This window comes from Aedes aegypti, chromosome 2, assembly GCF_002204515.2.
Source record: "Aedes aegypti strain LVP_AGWG chromosome 2, AaegL5.0 Primary Assembly, whole genome shotgun sequence".
In the NCBI taxonomy this organism is placed as follows: Eukaryota; Metazoa; Arthropoda; class Insecta; order Diptera; family Culicidae; genus Aedes; species Aedes aegypti.
In genome coordinates this window covers 65,758,988-65,786,829 of record NC_035108.1, presented here as the reverse complement: position 1 = coordinate 65,786,829, position 27,842 = coordinate 65,758,988, and the positions used below count along the sequence as shown (strand labels likewise).

The 27,842-nt window shown below is 41.8% G+C and overlaps 1 protein-coding gene across 3 annotated transcripts in view; it reads left to right on the top strand.

The window, feature by feature from the left end:
• LOC110675616 (mucin-5AC-like) overlaps window positions 1-27,842 on the top strand; it is a 168,436-nt gene that overhangs the window by 131,967 nt on the left and 8,627 nt on the right. For 2 of the 3 annotated variants that reach the window (XM_021841091.1, XM_021841089.1), the window contains one exon: window positions 4,384-4,519. The gene's annotated coding sequence lies outside the window, so the exon portion shown is untranslated. The remainder of the gene's footprint in view (window positions 1-4,383; window positions 4,520-27,842) is intronic. The other variant, XM_021841090.1, reaches the window with a different exon arrangement.

The window sequence follows — 27,842 nt, the reverse complement described above, 5'->3', positions numbered from 1 at the left end:
GATGGCAGCTATTTGAGCCTTAGTTTTACGCGGCATTTTTAGGTACAACCGATCGGTTTCAGTCACGAAAACACTATCAACAAGTCATGCGAGATGTAGAACCAGCGATGCTTCAAAACGTAAACAAAAAACATATGATCGAACATATGGTGTTTTCGTTGTCAGTGCTGCCATACATACTGGTTCAAATAATCTTGCAAAACGAAAGTTACAGAAACTTTGTACGGAAATCGATTTAGCATTGAATATTCGTCGAAATCTTTATCTATCTGCAAATGGTTCTTAAAAATGAATGCTTTACATACGATTGACTTAAATAATACAACATTCAATAAATTTTATATCGAATTTATAAAGAGTAGATTTGGCAATACTGGTCAATGATTGCTATGCGCATACTAGCACGCATGGATATAATTACACAACAAAGCAATGTGTTGGTCTAGCAGCAGTTATGTTTTGATTACAGCTAGTAGAATCGTTGAGTGCATATAAAAAAGTTCAGTTTATTTCAAAATTAATCAAAAATTAGTGATAACCGTGCTATTTTTGAATTCTGTGAAAGTATACCTTGACAGTGAAATGTGCCACACGATGATTTTTTGTGCGCGAGTGAGGAATTGAGCTATCCAAAGTTTGACTTGCTTGGGGGAGTTTTCGCAAGCCGAGCAAGGTACATCAGTAGTAGTGATGAATGGTGAGAAGGTTGTTTCATTTTAAAATCCAGTTTTTTTTTATGTTTTATGATATTTCTGTCTTTAAAAGGTAAGTGGTGATAAAATAGTGTTGTAATTATTGCTTGATATAATTCGAAATGAAATATTTTTTGATTTTCCTGTCGTAAAATGCTTTCAATCTAGGCGATTACTGCGTTTCTACCATTTTGATACCCGTCATTGATTGATGATGATGACTGTTTAGGAGGATGGAGGTGTGTTTCCTCTTAATGGGTAGCTTGTAGCTTGTGCTAGAGTTTGCTGAATTTTTGTCTTGAGACTACGTCATATTTCTTTTCTTCTTTTTCGTTTGACTTTCATAGATTTTTATTAAATACTGCTGCAGCATCCGCCTGTAAATTGTATGCAAGTTATGCCACTTTGCTTGCAAGGCATTACAGATAGAATGACAGACAGATAGATAAACAGACAGGACGATAGATCTTGTCTTTTATGGGGGAAAGTACCCATTTTCGGCCGTTTTGTTCACTTCTCCATGGAAGATTTTTACGAGTGTGTTCTTATAATGATTTTATGAATGCTAAATAAAAAAGGAATGGCTAAACTTCATTAAACATTTATTAACAATTTTTCCCAATGAGGAAACTGTTAGTGAATCGGCGTTAGTACGAAAATAGACGCATCTCGAACGGTCAAACCCAGAACACAATCGACCACCCCCGGTTTGAAACGTCCATCACATCCATCGGGTTGGTTAGATTTGCGTGATAGAATCCAATTGCCGTCACGTAACCATTCACCGCGACGACGACGAAGATCTCAATCCATCCGTAGTTGTTCGGTAGGTGAGTTAGTGATGTAACGTAATCATCCACGTTCCTCATCGCCGTCATCGATGGACAGTGGCCCATATGTAAATAATTATGGTTAAAATAACAAATTTTCAATATTTGAGCAGGTTTGACTATGACAAGTATTTTGAAACAATTTTCTTTAAAAAATTTGAGGCACCTAACTTTAAAAAAAAGATCTTTAGTTAAACTTAAGGTTTTTGGACATGTGCAACTATTTCGGGTCAAACCACGAAGAAAAAACTATTTTCTGTTGATATTTTCGAATGTGTTCTAGTCAGTCTGATATTGTAATGAATGTGTGATTTAGTTATTGAACTTATTTAGAAATAGGGTTTTTGCCAGCTTTGGAGAAAACCGGATCTCTGTGCGATGGTGAGGTTGGCCATTGCATTGCCTGTGTAAAGTGTGTTACGTCATGAACTGAAAACCGGAGCCGAGTGGTTTTCCGGATGGCGTGATTCGGAAGTGTAATTCTAATAAAAGAGCTAGAAGCTATAGGTGCAATGGCAGTTTGATTGTTCGTTTGAAATGCTGAATGTGTGTATCCAACTTCTATGTCGTTCGTGTTTCACTTTGACAGGGTCGTTGTCGTCCGGCAGTCCATTGACTTCGATTACCATTGTTGGTCAAGTGTGCAAAACGTTTTCCGACAGCCTGTATTCGTCATATCTGGGAAGCGTGGGCTGAGAATGGATGAGCAATGCTTCATTTTTGTCGAAGCTACTGTCAATAACCTCAACTTATATTTTTCTAGTTGCGAAGTAGGCTCCGTCCAAGTTCAGACATAATTCCAGAAAGAACAAAAAGAACGTGCTACTTGGACCGGATTCCACGTTTCACCCAAGTTTCATCCCAATCTCATCCGCATCGAATGCGAAAAGAGAGGAACAGGTGCAAAATGCCATCGATCCGTTAGAATAATAATTATGACAGTGAATCCCACCACGGTAACAATCCGCACAGAGAATCATTGCAAAAACCCCCCATTCAATGAAGCGGCAGAAGCAGCAGTTTTACAGCACTATGATGGATTGTGATGATACAATTAAGAAAACGTTCTCCTGGCAACCGAGCGGGCACCATCTGCTACCCACTGGCACTGATGCCAGAGGTCTTGTGGTCGAGGATGGGACGCCTGAGGTGGAACTATACAACCAGTTCCGTTGGTTGAACCCGTTCCCAGAGCCATTCAACACGCAAACCATAAGCTCGGAACGTCAGAGCGGCTCTTTTGTGCCCACAATGCTTGGTGAGTTGTGCCGAGCCGAAGCACAGTGGCTCCAAGCTGGACAAAAGTCGAAAATAGAAGTTTGCAAATTCTCCAACTGATTTCCATGGCTTCCTTTGGTATTGAATAGCATTTTCCAAAACTTAAGCGTTCGATTCGCGTTCATTTTGAATAAATGAAACCCGAATTTAGTACTATACCATTTAATTTCAATAGAGATTGAATCCTTTGACAGATACGCGTATTTCGATCTCAACTGTATGAGCTGTAAGGCCTTCAGTGTCGTGTGCTAGATTCCACTTCAAGTGTAGTGATTAAAACAACGAAATAATTTGTTTAATTGATAGGTACTTTCAAACGTTTCGGACATTGCGATTTTTTGTTTCAGCTTGTTTGTTGTTTTGCACAAAGGTATCTTGGATCCTTGTGACCAAAATTTGTGTAGAGTGCGGTCACTGTGCAATTGGGATGCCGGCAATCGGTTGCTATGCTGCTATCGATGTCGGTTGCCAATGACGACCATGATGAACGACGGATAGGCCGTAATGCAAGCAATAGAGCTTGAAAAAAAAAACAGGAAAAGCCTGATTCAATAACTGTTTTATTCCTGGCAGGTTCCGGGGGATGCTCGAATGTGGGTGCTAGTGAATGCATTTTTTTCTGTTGGTCATATATAAAATTGTATTCGCTGCTGGCAGCAATAACCTCTCACCTCTGGTACCACATTGGTATTGATTAAGGTGAAATTCCGATTACGTGACCTACTTGATGTACTAAACAAGATTGCTCTTGGCTTGAAGCACGCCAAGAATGCAGCAGCATCAGTCGGTGCCCAGCGAAGCAGAATGAGTTATGGGAAGTTTTTTGCTCGATTGTTTTCTTTGATATCCATTTTTTGAGGTTATGAAACCGTCGTCCGGCGGTGGAGTTGGTATGCCGAATGGTCGTGAATGGGTTAAATGCATTAAGCGGAATGATTGTGAGGTAATTTATTTTCTCTGTTCGAACTATTAAGTGCCGAATTGTGAAACAGATGGGAAATGGTGTTCGGGGATTTAATGTTGGGTTGAAATAGATTTTAATTGTATACCGCACATAGCACAGTCATAGAACCTTTTTTGAAAATCCAAGTTATCTGTATGAAAAACTGCCAAGAAATCAGTATTTTTCTTGGCATTACGTCCTCACAGAGCCTGATTCTCAGCTTAGTGCTCTTATGAGCACTTCCACAGTTATTAACTGAGTGCTTTCTTTGCCAAAGTTTTCCATTTTCGCATAGGTATGATTATACTCTATGTCCAGGGAAGTCAAGGAAATTTCCATTACAAAAAGATCCTAGGCCGACCGGGAATCGAACCCAGACACCTTCAGCATGGCTTTGCTTTGTAGCCACGGCCTCGAACCACTTGGCTAAGGAAGGCCCCAACTCTGTATGTTAATCTAGTGAATTTCATGGAAACCTAGAACATCCATATTGTCTTTTCTATTGTTCTTTCACGGCGTATTTGTACGAGGCATAGCGATCCTTTGTTCTAAACTACTTTCCACATCTTTTACAAGATAGAAAATAGCCAATCGTGACAGATACTAACATGTTTCCGTATCGTTTCTCTGTCTGTTCCAGGATAGCTTACAACCGTTAATAATCGCACCAATCAACAACTGCTAACAAATGTCGCGACAGTACGAAGACGTGCAAGTTCAACTCACCGAAAGCAGCGCCAGCTAGGGCACCGTATCAGCATCCAAATCAAATTAAGGTGAGTAAGGTTTCGGAAATGAGTCGCGCTTTTTGTGAAACGTAAAGATATCATGGATTGCATCACCAACCATAGGTGACTCCCAGACCCTTATCCAACTAACCCGATATCCTTTCCATGACAACTGTGCACGCTCAAAAAAGAATTCTGGAAAACGTGAACTGTCAAAAATACACCATGAACTACCACAAATGGTCACATAAACATGATCTAGTTCACGGTGTATTTTTGTTGTTGACGAGTTCACGTCTGCTGTTCACGGATACGAGAACGGATTTTTTTCTGTGTGGAGATTCAGAGGTATACTCGGTCTCTAGTAACAATGGTTGCCTAAATTCCCTTCTCCGATTACCGCAAGGACGTGGCCGGCGCCGATATTGACTTTTGAGTGTTGAGACCTCGATTTGTGCATATTGAGAATGGTTTGCTAATCCCGAGCGCCATTCATTGGACCTCTGCGCAATTGTGATTGTTGTGGTAAATCATAGACTCGCAACTTCGTATTATACGGCATTTTCTTATAAAAAAAGTCGTGCAAAACAATGCGTATGAAGATCTATGGGGTAAATTATAATGAAGTGGTAATATAAGTGAGTTTCTGAAAAATAGCGTGCAGCTTCTGGAAGGGAAGCTTCCCAGCCTCTGGAAAGGAAGCTCTCCAGCCTCTGGAAAGGAAGCTCTCCAGCCTCTGGAAAGGAAGCTTTCCAGCCTCTGGAAAGGAAGCTTTTCAGCCTCTGAAAAGGAAGCTTTCCAGGATCTGGAAAGGAAACTTTCCTGCTACTACAAAAAAACTTTCCAGCTTCTGGAAAAGATGCGTCCCAACTTCTGGAAAAGGTGCTTTCCAGCTTCTTAAAAAGGTGCTTTCCAGCTTCTGGAAAAAGTGCTTTCCAGCTTCTGGAAATGCAAATTTCCAGCCTATGGAAAGGGTGCTTTTCAGATTCTGGAAAGCAAGCTTACCTGCTTCTGGAAAGAAAGCTTCCCAGCCTCTTGAAAGGGTGTTTTTCAGCCTCTAGAATGGAAGATTTCCAGCCTCTGGGAGGAGCGCTTTCCATCCTCTGGAAAGGAAGCTTTCCAGCCTCTTGAAAGGAAGCTTTCGTGTCTCTGGAAAGGAAGTTTTCCAGTCTCTGGAAAGAAATTTTACAGACCCTGGAAAGGAAGCTTTTCTTCCTCTGAAAAGGAAGCTTTTCAGCCTCTGGCATGGAAGCTTTCCTGCCTCTGGAAAGGAAGCGTTCCAGCCTCTGGAAAAAAAGCTTTCCAGTCTCTGGAAAGGAAGCTTTCCAGCCTCTAGAAAGGAAGATTTCCAGCCTTGGAATGGACGTTTTCCAGTCTCTGGAAAGCAAGCATTCCAGTCTCTGGAAAAAAAGCTCTCCAGCCTCTGGAAAGGAAGCTTTCGTGCCTCTGGAAAGGAAATTTTACAGAACCTTTGAAAATGAAGCTTTCCAGCCTCTGACAAGGAAGCTTTCCTGCCTCTCCAAAAGAAGTTTTCCAGCCTCTGGAGAGGAAGCTATTCAGCATCTGGAAAGGATGCTTTCCAGCATCTGGAATAAAAACTTTCCTGTTTCTACAAAAAAGCTTTCCGGCTTCTGGAAAACATGCGTTCCAGCTTCTGGAAAAGGTGCTTTCCAGCTTCTGAAAAAGATGCTTTCCAGCTTCTGGAAAAAGTGCTTTCCAGCTTCTGGAAATACAAATTTCCAGCCTATGGAAAGGGTGCTTTTCAGACTCTGGGAAGCTAGCTTACCTGCCTCTGGAAAGAAAGCTGCCCAGCCTCTTGAAAGGGTGTTTTTCAGCCTCTAGAATGGAAGATTTCCAGCCTCTGGGAGGAGTGTTTTCCATTCTCTGGAAAGGAAGCTTTTCAGCTTCCGAAAAGGAAGCTTTCCAGTCTCTAGAGAGGAAACTTGTCAGCGTTAAAGGAAGTTTTCCAGTCTCTGGAAAGAAAGCATTCCAGTCTCTGGAAAGAAAGCTTTCGTGTCTCTGAAAAAGAAATTTTACGGACCCTGGAAAGGAAGCTTTCCTTCCTTTGAAAAGGAAGCTTTTCAGCCTCTGGCAAGGAAGCTTTCCTGCCTGTGGAAAGGAAGCTTTCCTGCCTCTGGAAAGGAAGCGTTTCAGCCTCTGGAAAAAAGCTTTCCAGTCTCTGGAAAGGAAGCTTTAGAAAGGAAAATTTCCAGCCTATGGAAAGGAAGCTTTCCAGCCTATGGAAAGGAAGCTTTCCAGCCTCAGAAAAGGAAGCTTTCCAGTTTTTGGAAAGGATGCTTTTCAGCATCTGAAAATGATGCTTTCCAGTCTCTGGAAAGGGTGCTTCTCAGCTTCTGGAAAGTAAGCTTCCAGCTTCTGGAAATAAAGCTTTCCAGCTTCTGGAAAGGCAACTTTCCTGTTTTTGGAAAGGAAGCTATCCAGCTTCTAAAAACGAAGCTTTCCAGCCTCTGTAAAGGAAGCTTTCCAGCCTCTGGAAAGGAAGCTTTCCAGCGTCTGAAAAGAAGCTTTCCGGTCTCATGAAAGGAAGCTTTCCAGTCTCTGGAACGGAAGCTTTCCAGTCTCTGAAATGGGAGCTCTCCAGTATCTGGAAAGAAAGCTTTCCAATCTCTGGAAAGTAAGCTTTTCAGTCTCTGTAAAGGAAGCTTTCCAGTCTTTGGAACGGAAGTTTTCTAGTCTCTGGAAAGGAAGCTTTCCTGCCTCTGGAATGGTTGTTTTCTAGTCTCTGGAAATGAAGCTTTCCGGTCTCAGGAAAGGAAGCTTCCCAGTCTCTGGAAAGGGAGCTTTTCAGTCTCTGGAAAGGAAGCTTTCCAGTCTCTGGAAAGGAAGCTTTCCAGCGTCTGGAAAGGAAGCTTTCCAGCGTCTAAAAAGGAAGCTTTCCAGCGTCTGGAAAGGAAGCTTTCCAGCGTCTGGAAGGAAGCTTTCCAGCGTCTCAATAGGAAGCTTTCCAGCCTCTGGAAAAGAAGCTTTCCAGCCTCTGGAAAGGAAGCTTTCCAGCGTCTGGAAAGGAAGCTTTATTATTATTATTATTATCTTTATTTATGAGATTTTCAGCCTGTAGAAAGGAAGCTTTCCTGCCTCTGGAAAGGAAGCGTTTCAGCCTCTGGAAAAAGCTTTCTAGTCTCTGGAAAGGAAGCCTTCCAGCCTCTAGAAAGGACTCTGGAAAGGAAGCTTTCCAGCCTATGGAAAGGAAGCTTTCCAACCTATGGAAAGGAAGCTTTCCAGTTTTTGGAAAGGATGCTTTTCAGCATCTGAAAATTATGCTTTCCAGTCTCTGGAAAGGGTGTTCTCAGCTTCTGGAAAGGAAGCTTTGCAGCGTCTGGAAAGGAAGCTTTCCAGCCTCTGCAAAGGAAGCTTTCCGGTCTTATGAAAGGAAGCTTTCCAGTCTCTGGAACGGAAGCTTTCCAGTCTCTGAAATGAGAACTCTCCAGTATCTGGAAAGAAAGCTTTCCAATCTCTGGAAAGTAAGCTTTTCAGTCTCTGTAAAGGAAGCTTTGCAGTCTCTGGAACGGAAGATTTCCAGTCTCTGGAAAAAGCTTTCCGGTCTCAGGAAAGGAACTTTCCAGTTACTGTAAAACAATCTTTCCTGCCTCTGGAATGGATGTTTTCTAGTCTCTAGAAATGAAGCTTTCCGGTCTCAAGAAAGGAAGCTTTCCAGTCTCTGGAAAGGAAGCTGTCCAGTCTCTGAAAAGGAAGCTTTCCAGTCTCTAAAGAGGAAGCTTTCCAGTCTCTGGAAAGGAAGCTTTCCAGTCTCTGGAACGGAAGATTTCCAGTGTCTGGAAAGGAAGCTTTCCAATCTCTGGAAAGGAAGCTTTCCAATCTCTGGAAAGGAAGCTTTCCAATCTCTGGAAAGGAAGCTTTCCAATCTCTGGAAAGGAAGCTTTCCAATCTCTGGAAAGGAAGCTTTCCAGTCATTGGAATGGATGCTTTCTAGTCTCTGGAAAGGAAGCTTTGCAGTCTCTGAATCGGAAACTTTCCAGTATCTGGAAGGTTGCTTTCCAGCCTTTGGAAAGGAGGCTTTTCAGCCACTGGAAAAGAAGCTTCCCAGTCTCTGGAATGGAAAGGTTCCAGTCTCTGGAAAGGAAGCTTTCCAGCCACTGGAAAGGAAGCTTTCCAGCCTCTGGAAAGGAAGCTTTTCAGCCACTGGAAAGGAAGCTTTCCAGCCACTGGAAAGGAAGCTTTCCAGCCTCTGGAAAGGAAGCTTTCTGCTCAGAATTCAGTAATAAATTCTTCAAAGATTGTCTCTCTCAGGATTCTATCCCGGATTCGGTGAAATACTATTACGCATTTTGTAATAATTTTGTCAACATTTTGTAAGAACCCTACCCAAGTTTTATTCCAAATTTATGTAAGCTTCCTGTCTATACAGTTCAGTTATAAATCTGCGTCTAGAACTACCCAATGTTTGTTACGATTCTCAGATATAAAATTAATGCTCAGAAGTCTGTGAGTATCCACCTCATTATTCAGTGAGATTGTGTTTGGCCTTTAACTTTTTGTCGACAAAATTTGTCAGAACTTGCAATAAATTACGTTTTTTTTTAAATAGTGAAAAATATCAATGAAGATATCTAAACCTTTTTGGCTATTTTCAATGAAATATTTGAATAATTGATAACAATTCAAGCAAGTTAGGAGAATCTAAAAACAATATAAAGAATCTTCAAAATTAGAAAGCCTATAAGATTTTAAAATCTAATCTTAGTGAAGTTGGTATAGCAGCTTAGGATCTGGCCTGAGAAGGGTCTTCAAGTTTTTGTGGGTCGTACGTTGAGTAGGCCTGGTCTAAGTTTTTAACAATTAATGCAATTCACAAGAACAGTTCTGTGAATGATTCTTGTTATTGGAAATTACAATATTAAAACTTTTGAATCCTCAGTAAGTCAAGTAGGAGTACCAGTACCAGTATTTCGCCATATGTAAAATTTCGAAAGTTAGACCTTTATGGTCATAATCGGTAGAATATCCCTAAAGTCTCTGGAGGGATCTTCAAACTGGCTCCTCTCAGTCTGTATTATTTTTTTCAAACTTATGATTTCTAAAGACCTTCAAAACTTTGATTATCATACATTTACAGCCACCCCATAATGTGGGACTACTGTTCTGTAGAAAGTATGGTATATCTGAAGCTGAACATTAGTTCGAAATACTTTTTTAATTACTTCACAGAGCAAAAACCCTAGACAGGGTGCACTATGCACTCAAATCGCTAGCCTGCCTGCTCGTAATCAAAATTAGCTACAAACAGTCCCCCAACGTCGGAGAATGCAAATCCACATGCACACCGAATTTCGGCACTGCACTTCACTCGCATCATGATGCGGGTTTGTTTAGCTGCCGGTGCTGTTGATTGGAGGCTATCGAAAATTGCATTCAGAGCGGGGGGAACGACCGCCTCCTCTGCAAAAAACTCCGACGAAGTGTAGCAAACATCAGCATCACCGTTCAGCAGCCTTCACTACCTGTAGCCATTATAGGGTGCACGGACGCACGGCTGCAGACAGGCGGGAGAGGGAAAAAAAGTGCAGCGCCAAAGATCATTGACCTCTAATTCAGGCGCAGTGATAGAGAGACAGAGAACGCGGCCTGCTCGTGTGCACCGCTGCGAAGGAGAAGCAAGGAACGTGTGAGAAGGAGGACGAGGAAGAGGAGACAGTGCACGGCATAGGCGCATCAGTGCACAGCGCATGAAAACCGAAAAGCGGAGAAGTCTAAAAAAAGATGAAAAATGAATTTTAGGTTTACACGCAGACAGATAAAGGATCAAGTTTGAACGCGAAGAAAACGACCAAGAAGCAGCAGCTGATATTTATCCGAATTGCTTGCTCTTGCATTGAAGAATCGTTTAACTCCTCGGCGCGCCTATCCCCTGTATTTCTTCTACCTGAGGTGAGTCGAGCTCGGTTTCGGATTAGGAACGACAACAAAAGAAGAGTAACACGATCCGGATCCTTCAAGGTTAAACGAGTGGAATTAAAGTGGAACGATGACGGCCGGGATGTCAGCACTTGTTGATCGAGGTGTTGCCCTTGAAATTCTATCAATTGGGAAACGTTGGCAACACTGGGCCGTCGAAACCAGCGACCCTCCGAAGCCAGTGAACCGAAATCCTTCGGATGCTATAGGAACCGGTTCTGCGACGACGACCCGGACAACCCCCATCCATATTGGGTGGATGAATAAAAACGCTAAATAGCAGCACTCGAACACGGGTCACGAACGAACTGCTCCCCGACTATAAATGCATTGGATAGCTACGGCACAGACAAGCGGACGAAATTTCTATTGAGCACTCTGGTTTCAAGTTTCCGAATCTTCCAACTAGACGAGCGCCTCGTTTTGCTTGGTTTTTGACGTTTCACACTAACGCCATCTTCAGTATTAATTGTTACGTCTGTTTGTCTGTGTCTACAGTGCTTATTTCACAGCTCATCGACTCGGCTGCTGCCCTCAGGCAGCAATCATTGCGCGGTGCAAGACGGAAGATCTAGTTAGCACTGAAAGAGGCTGCTAATTTATTCAACGCACTGCACACAGCTGCACCCGGTCGAGGCCACCTTTGATTCGTTTGTGCAAATAGCTGAAATAGCACGCGCGTGGGATGCACCGAGTGAGTTATTCCAAGGCACACACCTTCCTTCCCCCTTGATTGCTATTGGCGATGCGAAGTCTATTTTTGCCAAGCCAGCTGATAAAGGTCAAGGCTAGAAGACGACCAATCGGGGCTTGTGACCATTATCAGGCACTCTCGTTATCAATCGTTGTCCAATCTACTGTGTGTAACCCACACCAGCGCGAATCAAGTCGGTGTGTATAGGATGGATGGCCTGTTTTCGAAGCTGTGCAATGCCAGAAGCCTTGCAATTCCGCTGGGTGTACATAAAACGTGAGAAACCACTGAAGCGAATAATTAAATGGTAGCACGCTTGTCCCTGATAAGATAAGCTTTTGCCCAGGTAACGGCTCGCGGCGGTACAACTTCTGCGAACGAAGAACAGATTTTCGCCTTGCTCGATTGCAAACCGATTGTTCGTGATTGATAGTTATTGAAGAAAACACGATGAAGATAGAAAAGTCGGCATTCAAGCGGTTAATTGACATCAAGGCTCTTAGGAGAAGTTTTCTGAAGCACCTCATCAACCTTCCAGGAGAAGCTCTTCTAGCTTCTAGGAGAAGCTTCTTATAGCTTCCAGGAGAAGCTCGTCAAGGTTCCACGAAAAGCTCATCAAGCTACCAGGAGAAAGCTCGTCTAGCTTCGAGGAGTAGTTCGTCAAGCTTCCAGCAGAAGCTCGTCAAGACTTCTAGGAGAAACTAGTCAAGGCTTCTAGTAGAAGGTCTTCAAGCCTTCTTGGAGAAGCTCGTCAAGTTTACAGAAGAAGTCCGTCAAGCTTCCAGAAGAAGCTCATAAAGCTTCCAGGAGAAGCTCGTCAAGGCTGCTTGGAGAAGTTCATAAAGGCTCTAGGAGAAGCTCGTTAAGCTTCCTGGAGAAGTTCGTCTAGCTTCCAGGAGAAGCTCGTAAAGCTTCCAGGAGAAGCTCTCCAAGGCTTCCAGGAGAATCTCTTTAAGGCTTCCAGGATAAGCCTGTCAAGCTACCAGAAGAAGTTCGTCAAACTTCCAGAAGAAGCTTCTCAAGCTTCCAGGAGAAGCTCGTCAAGCTTCCAGGAGAAGCTCGGCAAGCTTCCAGGAGAAACTTCTTAAACTTCCTGGAGAAGCTTCCAAGCTTCTCAAAGTATCATCTTATGCATCGTAACTCAAATTTCCATTTGATTTCCATGCATATTGAATAACCCAAAAGTGATTAAACTTCCCAACGATTGCCAATTCCGTTCGCGCGGATCATGTGACGACCGCCCGTCAATCACTCATCCTCATCCCTCGACAGAACCCATAAACAAACATCACCTGTCATTGATAACCGCACGCGCCGCCATTCGTTCGCAAACTTCGCTCCCTCGCCTCGGGAGTGACGTCAGCCGTGGGGCAACAGCCCCAAGTCCAACCGTCGACGACGCCTTTTATTTTTTTGCCCCTCTTCTAACTCGACTACCATTCGCAAAACGATACCCGTTTGCTGTTTTGCTGATTCACCCCCCACTTCTACCGCTCTGGTTGCCATCGTCGTCTTTTGCCATGCCAGACAGAACTTGAAGCGAATTGTCAAGGTCGTTGACCTAAATTTGCCTAACTCTTGGCGTTTTACTTTTCTTTGTTTGGTTCTTCCTTGGTGATAGTTGGCTATGTGTTAGTTACCGAGTTAGGAACATCGTGCAAGTTTGATATAATTTATTAGCAATAGAATTTATCTTACCATTAGGTAACGTTTCTTTTTGATATGCGTCTGAAAGTTCAGATTGTTTTACTACTACACACATGTTTTATTGAGGCTCGATTGGGTTGTTTAACATAGCTCATAGCAGGCGTGTAGATCTTCTTTCTGGCGTTTACGTCCCCACTGGGACAGAGCCTGCTTCTCAGCTTAGTGTTCTTATGAGCACTTCCACAGTTATTAACTGAGAGCTTATTGTGCCAATGACCATTTTTGCATGTGTATATCGTGTGGCAGGTACGAAGATACTCTATGCCCTGGGAAGTCGAGAAAATTTCCAACCCGAAAAGATCCTCGACCGGTGGGATTTGAACCCACGACCCTCAGCTTGGTCATGCTGAATAGCTGCGCGTTTACCGCTACGGCTATCTGGGTGTAGATGTTAACTGTGAAAACCACAATGATCCTGATGCCTAAGTAGGCATGGCAGGCATGACTGATGTAATGAATGATATGATGAACGTTTCGATAAATAGCAAAAAAAGTTTCAACGAATCTAGATCCTTTTAGATATTGCATAACGTATGCAGCCTACAGACGCTCAGATGGTTTGACCAACATTGACTCCGCCCCAAGTTAGTCAAACCGTTTGACCGACTGTCAAAGCTCGTTGCACCAACACTATATTTCACCTCATGCTTTGATTGATCTCGGCAAGTGATTGTTATTTTTACGAGCAAGGAAGAGCAGAATTTTTCAAATTTAAGTACCGTCAAACGGGGTAACTTGCAACACTTTTCAACTTCAAAGCTATATGGCTGGAAAATTTATGAATTCAGATGAGACAAAAACCATCTGATATCCTAATCGCCACGTAAAGAATACCACGCGGTATTCGTTTTACCAGTATTTGGTTTTCTGGGATCAGGAGAGAGAAAAAATATACATTTTTCATGCTACCTCTGATGTGGGGTAACATGCAACACACAGTGCTACTTAAAGCTCACTATTGAAAACATAACCTATTTTGTGTTATTATGAACATTTAATGGTTTTTTACAGCAAAAGCATAACAATAATCAAAAACAGGGTGATCTACTCTTAGAAAACAAATTTTTATTGATTGAATTATGAGTATTGAGCCAATTCGATTGAAAATTCCATTGGTATTGCATAGGGTATCTACACGGAGTTATTCTAGCATGTCATAAGTCTTTACAGTTATCGGAATGCCATTAAAACGGTTTAATGCAACTTTTCTACAAATACAAACCACCTTTTCTATAAATACTTCTCATAAATATTTTTTTATAAGAATTTCAATCAATGCGATGTATCACATAGTGATATGTATGCTTAAAATAATCTCTGTTTATGTTTTGGCATAACTATCATCATATTTCATGCAGAAAGTTCCCAATAGCAGATCTGCTAGGTAATTTTGATACATATTTCTAAAATTATTCATCATATTCATGAAGAAAATGGAACTAATTCTAATTATAATGCGATTCATGTAAATTTTCTAATATTCTGTACCAAACGAGTATTGAATTGATTGAGGTACACAAATTTTAATGTTATTGAACAAATATATGTTTAATTTAGCTTTTTTATGTGTAGCTGATGAAGAGCGGAAAGAAATATCGAACAATTAAGATTAAAATTGCTGTTGCAAGTTACCCCATAAGGGTAGTCAAAAACGTTTTTGAATTTTTATGGTGTTAAAGCATCAAATTATCAAAACTTTTATATTGCCTATTTGTGCACTACTAAGTACTGTAACTGATAGCAATAGCCTCGAATGACACATTTCTACCGTTTGTGTGGTACGAGGAACGATTTGCAGCATTGTTTTTATACAATACAACGTGTAATATGATTTTCACCTCCAGCAACCAACCAGAAAATAAGAGAGTAGTGTGTGATCCTTTGACCGTGACGCTTGCTCCTGCGGGGGCGGGTGAAGCGGTCAGACAGGATCAATCTTGTTACGCGCGCAGTGCAGTGGGGGGAAGAAAAGTGGCTTGATCCGCGAGATCATTTAGTAGTGTGTGATCCTTTGACCGTGACGCTTGCTCCTGCGGGGGTGAGTGAAGCGGTCAGACAGGATCAATCTTGTTACGCGCGCAGTGCAGTGGGGGGAAGAAAAGTGGCTTGATCCGCGAGATCATTTAGTAGTGTGTGATCCTTTGACCGTGACGCTTGCTCCTGCGGGGGCGGGTGAAGCGGTCAGACAGGATCAATCTTGTTACGCGCGCAGTGCAGTGGGGGGAAGAAAAGTGGCTTGATCCGCGAGATCATTTAGTAGTGTGTGATCCTTTGACCGTGACGCTTGCTCCTGCGGGGGTGAGTGAAGCGGTCAGACAGGATCAATCTTGTTACGCGCGCAGTGCAGTGGGGGGAAGAAAAGTGGCGTGATCCACTAGAGTGTGTGATCCTTTGACCGTGACGCTTGCTCCTGCAGGGGCGGGTGAAGCGATCATGTTATGCGCGCAGTGCAGTGAAAAAGTGTATAGCATTTGGCGTATAGCTTTAGTGTATAGCTCAGTGTGGCGACGAAAAAAAAAAAAGAGCATTACATCCAGGTAAAATCGTTCATTATTATTATTTACTCACCTATTACCATTTGAAACTAAATACGTGCCAGGGTCGAAAATTTAATTTTCGATTCGGGAAGTGTAAAAACATTTCATATATCCATTTGATATCTGGGTGTTTTTATGCGGGGCTTACTGTATATGAAAATGACCTCAGAATGTGTGTGTATTTACTGCCATTCTTGAAATGGGTCGTTGGAATTTCAGTAGAGCTATCACCTTTCATCTCCCGGGCTAAAATTGTCTGCAGATATAAAGATATCGAAGGGTATCAAAAATACATGCATACAATTTTCTTCCATAAAAGCACTGCCGGTCAGTGGGAGATGGATTGTACACACACACACACACACACACACACACAGCAAACCAACCAGAAAATAAACAATACCAAAACACTCGCCAAAATCTTCTGTTTTGCACCTTTGGTCAATAAATGGTGAAATAAATTATAATAATTTAACTAAATGCTAAACGAAATGTTAATTCGGTTGCATGTCGAAGTGGTGCAAGTTTCACCCCTGTTGTTGTTTGACGGGTACCGGAAAAAATTGAGATTAATGAGGAATTCCAGTTTTAATTAGCACGAAGTATTCCGGCAAAACTTTTGAATTATGAGGGGCCTCTGTCAGGGACTATTGTGAACATTCATCGATATAGCAATGGCTGTTAGGTTTCCTCAATACATTCTATCCAAAAAAATTTAGTCGTTTTCTCTAGTTATTCTACTTTGAAGTTTTCCTAGGGATTACTAGTGATTGCACCAGTAATTCTTCCTGGGATTCTTCAAGGAATCTAGAAATTTACTTACAGATTCAACCAAAAATTCCTCCGAAGAAAATCTTTTAGCCATACCTTCAGGCATTCATTTAAGCATTCCTCCAAAAATTCCTTCAAATGTTCCTCTACATATTATTCAGAATTCCACTGGTTCCTTCAAAGATCGTTCCTCAAGTTATTTCTTTAGGGCTTACTCCAAGGCTGTCTTCGGGAATACCTCCAGAGATTTCTATAGCAATTTCTTCAAAGATTCTTTCAGGAATTCCCCTACAAGTTACTTCCAAGGATTCCATCACACATTACTTCAGGAATCCCTCACGAATTCTTCTCCAGAAATTCTCCCAGGGATTTCAACACGATTTTTTCCAGGGCATGCAGAATTCCTCCTTAAATTCCACCACCTATTAGATAAACCTCCGGGGATTCCTGAATTCCTCCGGGGATGTATCCAAAAACTCCTCAAGGGATTTCTTCAGCAATTATTCCTATACTTCCTTCAAGAATTCCACCAAAAAATCCTCCAGCAATTTATTTGAGAATTTCTTCAGTGAAACTTCTGGATTCCTAAACAGATTCATTCAGAATTATTTTTCTGCGATTCCACCAGGAATTTCTTCAAATTGCTCAAAGAATCCCTTCCAAAAAAATACTACAGGGATTCCATAAAAAATTCCACTATGAATTCCTACCAGGAATTCCTCTTATCCAAAAACCTTCAGTGATTCTTCTAGTAATTGTTCTAGGATTTTCTTCACAGATTATTCCAGAAAATCTTTTAGCGATTGATCAAAACATTCTTCCAGAGATTTCTTCACGATTCTCTCTAGAAATTACTACAAAAATGCCTGCAGAGATTTACTCTAGGCATTCTCGCAACGGTTCTACCCAGAATTTCTACAAGGGTTCATCAAGGAAATCCTTCAGGGATTCCACCAAGAATTCTTCCAAGGATTGGACCAGATTTGCAAATTTTTGAGAGATTCCCCCTGGTTATACTCAGGGCTTACTCCAAGGCTGTTTTCAAGAACTTCTCTTGAGATTTCCTTAACAATTTCTTCAAAGATTCCTTGAGGAATTCCTCTAGGAGCTACTTCCAAGGATTCCATCACGCATTACGAATTTTTCCAGAAACAGGTATTCCTCAAGAAATTGACCACCAAAAATTTCCCCAAGGATTCCACCAAGAATTTTCCCAGGGCATCCAGAATTCCTCCTTAATTTCGACCAGGTGCTCCACCAGGAATTTTTCTCCGGAGATGTACCCAAAAGCTCCCCAAGGGATTTTTTTCAGTAATTCTTTCTATGCTTCCTTCAAGAATTCCACCAAAAAATCATCCACAGATTTATTTGAGTATTTCTACAGTGAAACTTCAGGAAGTATACAAATTATTACATGACTCTTTTTCTGCGATTGCACCAGGTATTCTTTCAGAAATTCCTAAAGATATTGCTTAAGGAATTCCTCTCAAGAAATTACAACAGAGATTCCATAAAAAATCCACTATGAATTTCCACCAGGAATTCCTTCTATCAAAAAACTTTCATTGATTCTTCTAGCAATTTTCCTAGGATTTTCTTCACATATTCCTTCAGAGATTGATCTAAACATTCTTCCAGAGATTGATTCAGGGATTCCTACACGATTCGCTCTAGAAATTACTACAAAAGTTCCTGCAGAGATTAACTCCACATGAATTATCACATTGATTCTACCGAGAAATTCTCCAAGGATACATCAAGAAATTCCTACAGGAATTCCACCAAAAATTCATCCAAGGATTCGAGCAGAAAGCCTTCAAGGATTCCACAAAAAATACTACAAAAGTATTCACCAATACTTCTTCAACGGGATTCCACCATGAATTCCTTTAGAGATTTCGCTTGAAATGTTTTGTGGTATTCCTCCAGGTTATCCTCTGGGGGTGCTTCTAGGAAATCTTCAAAAAATTCTTTTCCTCCAGTGTTTTCTTTAAATATTTCTCCTGGTATCCCTGAAGGAACCCTACTCTGAATGCCTCATCCTGGGATTTCTCCAGGAATTACTTCAAAAGTCTACCAGAAACTCCTCCGAAGATTCCTACATGAATTTATCCATCAATTCCTTCAGGAATTCGTCCCAGTATTTCTTGCAGGATTTTTTTCAAGGAATCAAGCAAGAATAACCTTAGAGAATCCTTTAGGAACTCCTACAGAGATTGCATTTTTTTTTTCGAGAGATATATTCGGGAATTTCTTCAAAAAATTCTCTGGGATTTTTTCCAGTGATTTCATCGGTTATTCCTCCAAAATTTTTACAAGAACAACGAGCCTAACAAATCTTCCGGGTGTTGCTCTAGGGATTCAACCTGAAGGCATTCAGAGAAATGCTTTGTTTAACCCTCTGATTAAATCAGTGGAATCCCTGGAGAAATAATCTCTTGAAATTTTGGAAAAGCTTTCTGATAGAATACCTAGAGTAGTGAAAGGAAAAGTTCCTAGTTGATCCTTCGCAAGACATCCTGGTTGCTTCTCTCACGGAAATATTGGTGGTTTTTTTGAATAATATCTTTGTGGACCCTTGGGATTTTTTTTAGTTAAATCCCTTGAGGAATTTCGGATAATCCTGAATTAATTCTAAGAAGAGAAATCCTGATAAAACCTTTGGAGGTTTTACTGGTGGAACTTCTGGCGAAGCTCTGGTAGATTTTTCTGGTGGAAATTGTGGCGAAACTCGGTTGATATTCCCAGCGTTAACCCTGGAAGAGCTTTCGGTGAAATTCCTTCCAGGAGAAGCTCGTCAAGTGTTCAAGAGTAGCTCATCAAGCTTCCAGGAGTAGCTCGTCAAGCTTCCAAGAGTAGCTCATCCAGCTTGTAGGAGAAGCTCGTCAAGCTTCCAGGAGAAGCTCGTCAAGCTTCCAGGAGAAGCTCGTCAAGCTTCAAGGAGTAGCGCATCAAGCTTCCAGGAGTAGCTCGTTAAGCTTCCAAGATTAACTCATCAAGTTTCCAGGAGAAGATCGTCAAGCTTCCAAGAGTAGCTCATTAAGCTTCCAGGAGAAGCTCATCAAGCTTTCAGGAGAAGCTTTTCGAGCTTTCAGGAGTTGCTCGTCAAGCTTCCCGGAGAAGCTCGTCAAGGCTTCAAAGAGCAGCTCATCAAGCTTCCAGGAGAAGCTCGTCAAGCTTCCAGAAGTAGCTCGTCAAGCTTAGAGGAGAAGCTCTTCAAGCTTCCAGGAGAAGCTCGTTAAGCTTCCAAGAGCAGCTGGTCAAGCTTCCAGGAGTAGCTCGTCAAGCTTACAGGAGAAGCTCGTCAAATTTTCAGAAGTAGCTTGTCAAGAGTAGCTTGAGATATTTCTTGTGGATGCAATTCTAGAAGGATTTTTTCCAGAAGGTTTTGGAAGAACCTCTGGAGGAATTTTTGAATTCTTGGTTAAACCATCGGAAGAGTATTGGTGGAGTCATTAGAAGAATTTCTAGTGGAATCCCTATGAGAGTTTGAGCTGAAATTCTTGGAGGTTTTCTTGATGGAAATCCTGGAGAGTTACCTGCGCGAATTCTAGATGGAGGAACCTCTAAGTGGAATCCTTAGGGAAATTGCTGGATAATTTATGTAAGGAATTTTTAGTTGGAATTCTCAGAGGAAATCGTAGCGGAATTTTTGTGGGAATTTCTGGTGGAATTCCTGAAGGAATTCATGGTGGAATCTCGGGAGGAATTCCTTTTTTGAATCTCAAAATTAATTCCTGATAAAGTCACTGCAGGACATACTAGTGGATTCTCCAACTGCTGGTGATATTCATATAATAAATTTCTGGTAAAATCCCTCGATGAATTCTTGATAATCCCCAAGAATCCCTGGAGATATTTTGGGAGGAACCCCTTGAAAATATCCGGAAGAAATCCCTTGCAGATTTTCGGGATTAATTCCTTAAGGAATTTTAGGAGGAATCCCTTGAAAAAAAAATCTCGAAGAATATCTTAATAAATTCCGGGAGGAATCCGTAGTAAATAACCTGATATAAACCCAGCACAAACCTAGAGGAATTCCCCCAGCATAAACCTAGAGAAATCCCAGACAGAACTTCTGCTGGAATCCCTAGATGAACTTCTCAAAGAACATCTGTTGGAATTCCAGGTTGAATCTATGAAGGAACTCCTGATGTACTCCTTAGAAGAACTTCTGATGTGATTCATGAAGGAACTCCTAACGGGATCCCTGGAGGGAATGGAGATCTCCATATGAAATCGCCACAGGAGCTCCTGTAAAAAATAAAACAGGACGCATTTCTGAAAGAACTCTTGATGGAATCCCTGGAGGAACTTTTTTAAAACCCTATAATAAATCCTGATACAAAATTCTGAGGAACTCTTTTAAAAATCTCTGCAAGAATTCCAGATGGAATCTCAGAAGGAACTTCTGATAGGTTTTCAAGAATAATACCTGATGTAATACTTGAATGAATTCTTAACAAGATTTCTGATCAAATCGCTAGAGGAACTCCTCATGGAATTCTTCGAGGAACTCCTGATATAATCTTTGGAGAAATTCCAGGTGGAATCTCTGAACGGATTCCTAATAGAATCCCTGGAGGTATTCCTGATGAAATCCCTTGAGGTACACCTGATGGAATCCCTAGGGGTACACCTGATGGAAACCCTATAGTAAACCCTGATGGAATCCTTGGAGGAGTTCCAGGTGAACTACCTGAAAACGTTCTTGAGGAAGTTCCTGGAAGAATTCCAGATGGAATCCCTTATGTAAATGCTGATGGAATCCCTAGAAGAACTAATGATAGAATGCCTAGAAATACTTCAGATGGAATACCTAGAGGGATTCCTAATATAATCTCTGGAGAAATTCCAAATGAAATCACTGAAGAAACACCTGATGGAATCCCTGCACGAACTCTTTATGGAATCCTCTTAAGAATCCTAATAGAATCTCTAGAGGTTTCCCTGATGGAGGCTTTATAGTAACTCCAGAAGGAGTTCCAGGTGGAATCCCTGACGGAACTCCTGGAAGAACTGTAGACTGAATCACTGAAGGAACTCCTAATAGAATCCCTAGAAAAACTGCTGATGAAATTTCTAAAAGAGCTCTTGATGGAATCCCTACAGGGACTCCTAATGGAATCCTTGAAGGCACTCCTGATGGAATACTCAGAAGAACTCCTGATTGAATTCTTCTTTGACATCATGATAGAATATTTAGAAGTACCCCCGATGGAATTCTCGAGAAACTCTTAATGAAATCCCTGGAGGATCTTTTGATCTTTTCAACGTTCCTGGTGGAATCTCTGAAGGAATTCGTAGTGAAATCTTTACAAGAGCTGCTGATGGAAACTTTGGATGTTCTCCTGATGGAATCCCTATAAGAACTACTAAAGGATTCCCTAGTGGAATTCCGGATGGAATCCTATGAGGAATTTCAGGTGATGTTTTGGAAGGAATTGAATTTCTGAAGGAATCTTTACAGGAATGTACAGAAATCGACTGTGATGGAGGTTATCTTTTTGGGGTTTTCGGCTTTCAGTTTCTAGGGATCATAAACGGATTTCCGTTCTACACCTGACGTCAGGTTGACCTTTACCATATATATAATCACTGGACAAATTCTTGATTAAATTTCTAGTGGAATTACCGATGAAATCCATGAAGGAATTTTGGTAGAATTCCTAAAGCAGTTCCTGGTGAAATTCCTGATGGATTCCCAGTAGGAATACCTTATACAATCCCTAAAGAAATTCACTGTTGAACTTTTGATGGAATCACAGGTAGAACTGTTGGAAGATTCTCTGATGGAAACTTTGAAGCTTTTTCATGCAGCCAAGCTTCTACAAGAAGATACTCTGAGCTTCTACATCCAAGCTTCTATGAAAAGGTTTTTTAAGCTTCCAAGCTACTACTAGAAGGTTCTACAACCTTGTACACTTCTACAAGAAGCTTTTCCAGGCTTCTACAAGAAGCTTGTCCAGGCTTCTACAAGAAGCCTATGCAAGCTTCTACAAGAAGCCTTTCCAAGCTTCTACAAGAAGCTTTTCCAAGCTTCTACAAAAAGCTTTTCCAAGCTTCTACAAAAAGCTTTTCCAAGCTTCTACAAGAAGCTTCCTCAAGCTTCTAAAAGAAGCTTTCTCAAACTTTACAAGAAGCGTTCTCAAGCTTCTACAAGAAGCTTTCTGAAGCTTCTACAAGAAGCCTTTCCAAGCTTCTACAAGAAGCCTTTCCAAGCTTCTACAAGAAGCTTTTCCAAGCTTATACAAAAAGCTTTTCCAAGCTTCTACAAAAAGCTTTTCCAAGCTTCTACAAGAAGCTTCCTCAAGCTTGTAAAAGAAGCTTTCTCAAACTTTTACAAGAAGCGTACTCAAGCTTCTACAAGAAGCTTTCTAAAGCTTCTACAAGAAGCTTTCTCAAGCTTCTACAAGAAGCGTTCTCAAGCTTCAACAAGAAGCTTTCTCAAGCTTCTACAAGAAGGTTTCTCAAGCTTCTACAAGAAGCTTTCTCAAGCTTCTACAAGAAGCTTCCTCAAGCTTCTTCAAGAAGCTTTATCAAGCTTCATAAGCAGCTTTCTAAAGATTTTACAAGAAGCTTTTTCCAAACTTGTACAAGAAGCTTTTCCAAACTTTTGGTGTTTGTCTTCATAATGATTTTTCGTTACTTATAAGGTGCGTGTTAATTTGCATCCCAAATTACCTAATTTAATAGGATGAAGCCGTCCATCCATCTGGGCGCCGCTCCATCAATGCCAACAACGAAAATGCTCACGACAAAAACAACTTCGTCCCGCCCGTTGAGGGACCCGTCAAGGGAAAGGAGTAGCTTTGCAAGTGGCAATGTTTCGTTCATGGTCATGTGCGCGCTGCCAGAGGGTAGAAATAAATCCCATAGACTACGACGATGTGCGACGTGCACCGAATAGGGAACATTTTTATTGAAGGTTGACAATGTAGTTGCGAATTATACTAGGACACATGCACTGACTGCGTGTGCTCAGTTTATTCATGTACTGCAAAGCTACATGGAAACTCAATGAAAATTCCCGGAAAATTATTGCCCTTATTACTGCCATAACTCGAAGGCCCACTTCAGTCGAATCGGGAGCGCAGCTTTTCCCCGAAATCATTATTCGTTAAATCATCAGTGTGGCCTTCCCAGCGCTGCTGTCTGTGTCGGCCTCGTTGGTGGGGATGAAGCTGGAAGCGTTTCCAAGAACCGGGATCTACGCAGCATCAGTTCCATGGAGGGATTCAGGGAGGTGAAGTCCTTGGAAAACTCTCGGTGACGACGAAGGCAACGGAAACCGGCGGATAATGAAAATTAATGGCGAAGCTTTAGCAAGTCGTTTTCCGATGAGTGAGTGAGTGAGCGACCGAAGCCCGGTCGCCGGTTTTCTGGGAATGAATTTCAATTACCACCTTTTTTTACATAGGCGCCGCGCCGGTCGTTGTGTGGCAACGGGCGATCGTGACAATCGATCAAAGTACGGTTATGAATAGCAAGCGGCAAAAATGATTATTACTTTACACAATTGTCAGTGAAAACATAAATGCTCTTTTTTTACAGTATTCGAACCCTCTGAGCATAATCTCAATAGGGAATCAAAAATATAGATTTGAGTACCTTGTATCTTTAAGTTCCGCCCTAATAGCTTATCTTTGGCAGATACGTGTATTTCTACTACCACTTGCAGCCTTCTTCAGTGTTAGATACTCGTATCCACTCCACCCAATTCTCTGTTGCATTAACTATCAACTATCAGCGATCCACATTGCTCTCTGAAACTAAAGAACCCGAAAGATATCCATTTTCATTCTTTTGCTCATAGTTCTTGATTACTTTTTCAAATCGACGTAAGTAACTTTCATACGGTTTTGAGAAAATTACTTAAGAAGAATCAAAACCTGTCTACTAAAACTGTTTTACAATGAATCACTTTTTTAACATTTTTTCAAACATTTTTACATCGCTTAAATTTTGCATACAGTCAGCTCGTGTAAAACAACTAGGTAGGTTGTTTCTATTATTTGCCACACAGAAAATTTGACAAAATGATCTGCCGTTTCATACAGTTACTTACGACGTTTTTGTACCAGTTTTACTCGACTCAAGTAGTTTTTTGTTTCGATTCGTGATTAAGTCACTGTGTCTCTATACAACGGAACGGTGAAAGAAGCTATTAGGTTGCGAAAGTTGAAAAGCGAATTCAAGTCATTATGTAAATCCGGAAATAAAACGTTCTTATAGTAAAAAATTGAATTTGTAAGTTCCTTTACTTTTCTGATCTGAGGCTCTTTGAATAAGTTTTCGAGAATTTACACTCGGTTGTGAAAAAGAAAATTGTTATCAAACATCAAATAGCCTTATAAAAAGCTGAAATGCTTGCTTCCCAAATTCTAAAGATTGAAAATGTTTATTCCAAAGGCAGGTAAGTCTTTTTTCAATATGCTAGAAAATCTCCCAAACACTGGAATTCTCGTTTTCAGAAGCTGTAAAATGTATTCGTGTTTTTAGCATGTGTTCTCGCACAACTTTTCAAAGCGAGCTATATAACAATGAGAGATCATCTCCACTATCGCTCTCTTTCAATTTAACAGTGTAATACTGAAACTTTTGGGAATTTTTCACTATAGAACGAAAAACAATGTCCTTGGCTAGCGTTTTATACAAAAAAGGAACGCAACAAAAGTGGTAAATGTGGATCAGTTATTGATTAAAAAGAAAGTAAATAAAGAGAGCCTATCAATGTAGATAGGTCCTTTTGAAAAGTTACGGGTGAAGTTATGACTGATTTATTGCTTTCGTATTTTTGAACACTTTTACATATGGCTAAAACCACTATAGTCAAGAATGTCTTCTGTCCAGAGACTGGAAAATCTCCTTTCTAGAGGCTGGAAAGTCTCCTTTCAAAGGCTGGAAGATCTCCTTTCCAGAAGTTGGGAAGTATACTTTCCAGAGGCTGAAAAGTCTTCTTACCAGAGGCTGGTGTGTCCCTCCTAGATGCTGAAAAGTCTTCATTTCAGAGGCTGAAACGTGTCTCCTTTCCAGAGGCTGGAAATAGTTATTTATGCAACAAGTTGCAAAATGATGATTTTTTCAGTTGTACATTTATCCAACGAGGCTCGCCGAGTTTCATTAGGCTGAAAGGAGGCTTTCCAGAGGCTGAAAAATTTCCTCTCCTGTAGTTGAAAAGTCTTCTTTCCAGAGGCTAAAAAATCTCCTTTCCAGAGGCTGGAAAGTCTCCTTTCCAGAGGCTGGAAAGTCTCCTTTCCAGAGGCTGGAAAGTCTCCTTTCCAGAAGCTGAAAAGTCTCCTTTCCAGAGTCTGGAAAGTCTCCATTCCAGAGGCTGGAAAGTCTCCTTTCCAGAGGCTGAAAGTCTCCTTTCCAGAGGATGGAAAGTCTCCTTTCCAGAGGCTGGAAAGTCTCTTTTCCAGAGGCTGGAAAGTCTCCTTTCCAGAGGCTGGAAAGTCTCCTTTCCAGAGGCTGGAAAGTCTCCTTTCCACAGGCTGGAATGTCTCCTTTCCAGAGGCTGGAAAGTCTCCTTTCCAGAGGCTAGAAAGTCTTCTTTCCAGAGGCTGGAAAGTCTGCTTTCCAGAGGTTGGAAAGTCTCCTTTCCAGAAGCTGGAAAGTCTCTTTTCCAGAGGCTGGAAAGTCTCCTTTCCAGAGGCTGGAAAGTCTCCTTTCCAGAGGCTGGAGAGTCTCCTTTCCAGAGGTTGGGAAGTCTCCTTTCAAGAGGCTGAAAAGCCTCCTTTCCAGAGGCTGGAAAGTCTCCTTCCCAGATGCCAAGAAGTCTCCTTTCCAGAGGCTGGAAAGTCTGCTTTCCAGAGGCTGGAAAGTCTGCTTTCCAGAGGCTGGAAAGTCTCTTTTCCAGAGGCTGAAAAGTCTCCTTTCCAGAGGCTGGAAAGTCTCCTTTCCAGAGGCTGAAAGTCTCCTTTCCAGAGGCTGAAAGTCTCCTTTCCAGAGGTTGGAAAGTCTCCTTTCCAGAGGCTGGAAAGTCTCCTTTCCAGAGGCTGGAAAGTCTCTTTTCCAGAGGCTGGAAAGTCTCTTTTCCAGAGGCTGGAAAGTCTCTTTTCCAGAGGCTGGAAAGTCTCCTTTCCAGAGGCTGGAAAGTCTCCTTTCCAGAGGCTGGAAATTCTCCTTTCCAGAGGCTGGAAAGTCTCCTTTCCAGAGGCTGGAAAGTCTCCTTTCCAGAGGCTGGAAAGTCTCCTTTCCAGAGGTTGGAAAGTCTCCTTTCCAGAGGCTGGAAAGTCTCCTTTCCAGAGGCTGGAAAGTCTCCTTTCCAGAGGTTGGAAAGTCGACTTTCCAGAGGCTGGAAAGTCTGCTTTCCAGAGGCTGGAAAGTCTTTTTTCCAGAGGCTGGAAAGTCTCCTTTCCAGAGGCTGGAAAGTCTCCTTTCCAGAGGCTGGAAAGTCTCCTTTCCAGAGGCTGAAAGTCTTCTTTCCAGAGGTTGGAAAGTCTCCTTTCCAGAGGTTGGAAAGTCTCCTTTCCAGAGGCTGGAAAGTCTCCTTTCCAGAGGCTGGAAAGTCTCCTTTCCAGAGGCTGGAAAGTCTCCTTTCTAGAGGCTGGAAAGTCACCTTTCCAGAAGCTGGAAAGTCACCTTTCCAGAAGCTGAAAAGTCTCCTTTCCAGAGGCTGGAAAGTTTTCTTACCAGAGGCTGAAAAGTCTCCTTTCAAGAGGCTGGAAAGTCTCCTTTCCAGAGGCTGGAAATTCTCCTTTCATGAGGCTAGAAAGTCTCCTTTCCAGAAGCTGGAATATCTCCTTTCCAGAAGCTGGAAAGTCTCCTTTCCAGAGGCTGGAAAGTTTTCTTACCAGAGGCTAAAAAGTCTCCTTTCTAGAGGCTGGAAAGTCTCCTTTCTAGAGGCTGGAAAGTCTCCTTTCCAGAAAATGGAAAGTCGCTTTACCAGAGACAAAAAAGTCTTCTTTTCAGAGGCTGAAAAGTCTCCTTTCCAGAAGCTGGAAAGTCTCCTCTCCAGAAGCTGGAAAGTCTCCTCTCCAGAAGCTGGAAAGTCTCCTTCTCAGAGGCTGGAAGTCTCCTTTCCAGCAGTTAAGAAGCTTCTCTCCAGAAGCTGAGAAGCTTCTCTCCAGAAGCTGATGAGCTTCTCTCCAGAAGCTGATGAGCTTCTCTCCGGAAGCTGATGAGCTTCTCTCCAAAACACGATTAGCTACTCTCCAGAAGCTGATGAGCTACTCTCCAGAAGCTGATAAGCTTCTCTCCGGAAAAAGATAATCTTCTCTTCAGAAGCCGATAAGTTTTTTCCAGAAGCTGATGAGCTTCTCTCCAGAAGCTGATAAGTTTCTCTACAGAAGTTGATAACCTTCTCCAGAAGCTGATGATCTTCTCTCCAGAAGCTGATGAGCTTCTCTCCAGAATCTGATAAGCCTCTATCTAAAAGGTGATAAGGTTCTCTCTACAAGCAGATGAGCTTCTCTCCAGAAGCTGATGAGCTTCTCTCCAGAAGCTGATGAGCTTATCTCCAGAAACTGATGAGCTTCTCTCTTGAAGCTGATGAGCTTCTCTCCAGAAACTGATGAGTTTTTCTTCAGAAGCTGATAAGCTTCTCTCCAGAAGCTGATGAGCTTCTCTCCAGAAGCTGATGATTTTTTCTCCAGAAGCTGATGACCTTCTCTCCAGAAGCTGATGAGCTTGTCTCTAGAATCTGATCAGTCTCTATCTAGAAGGTGATAAGCTTCTCTCTACAAGCTGATGAGCTTATCTCCTGAAGCTGATGAGCTTCTCTCCA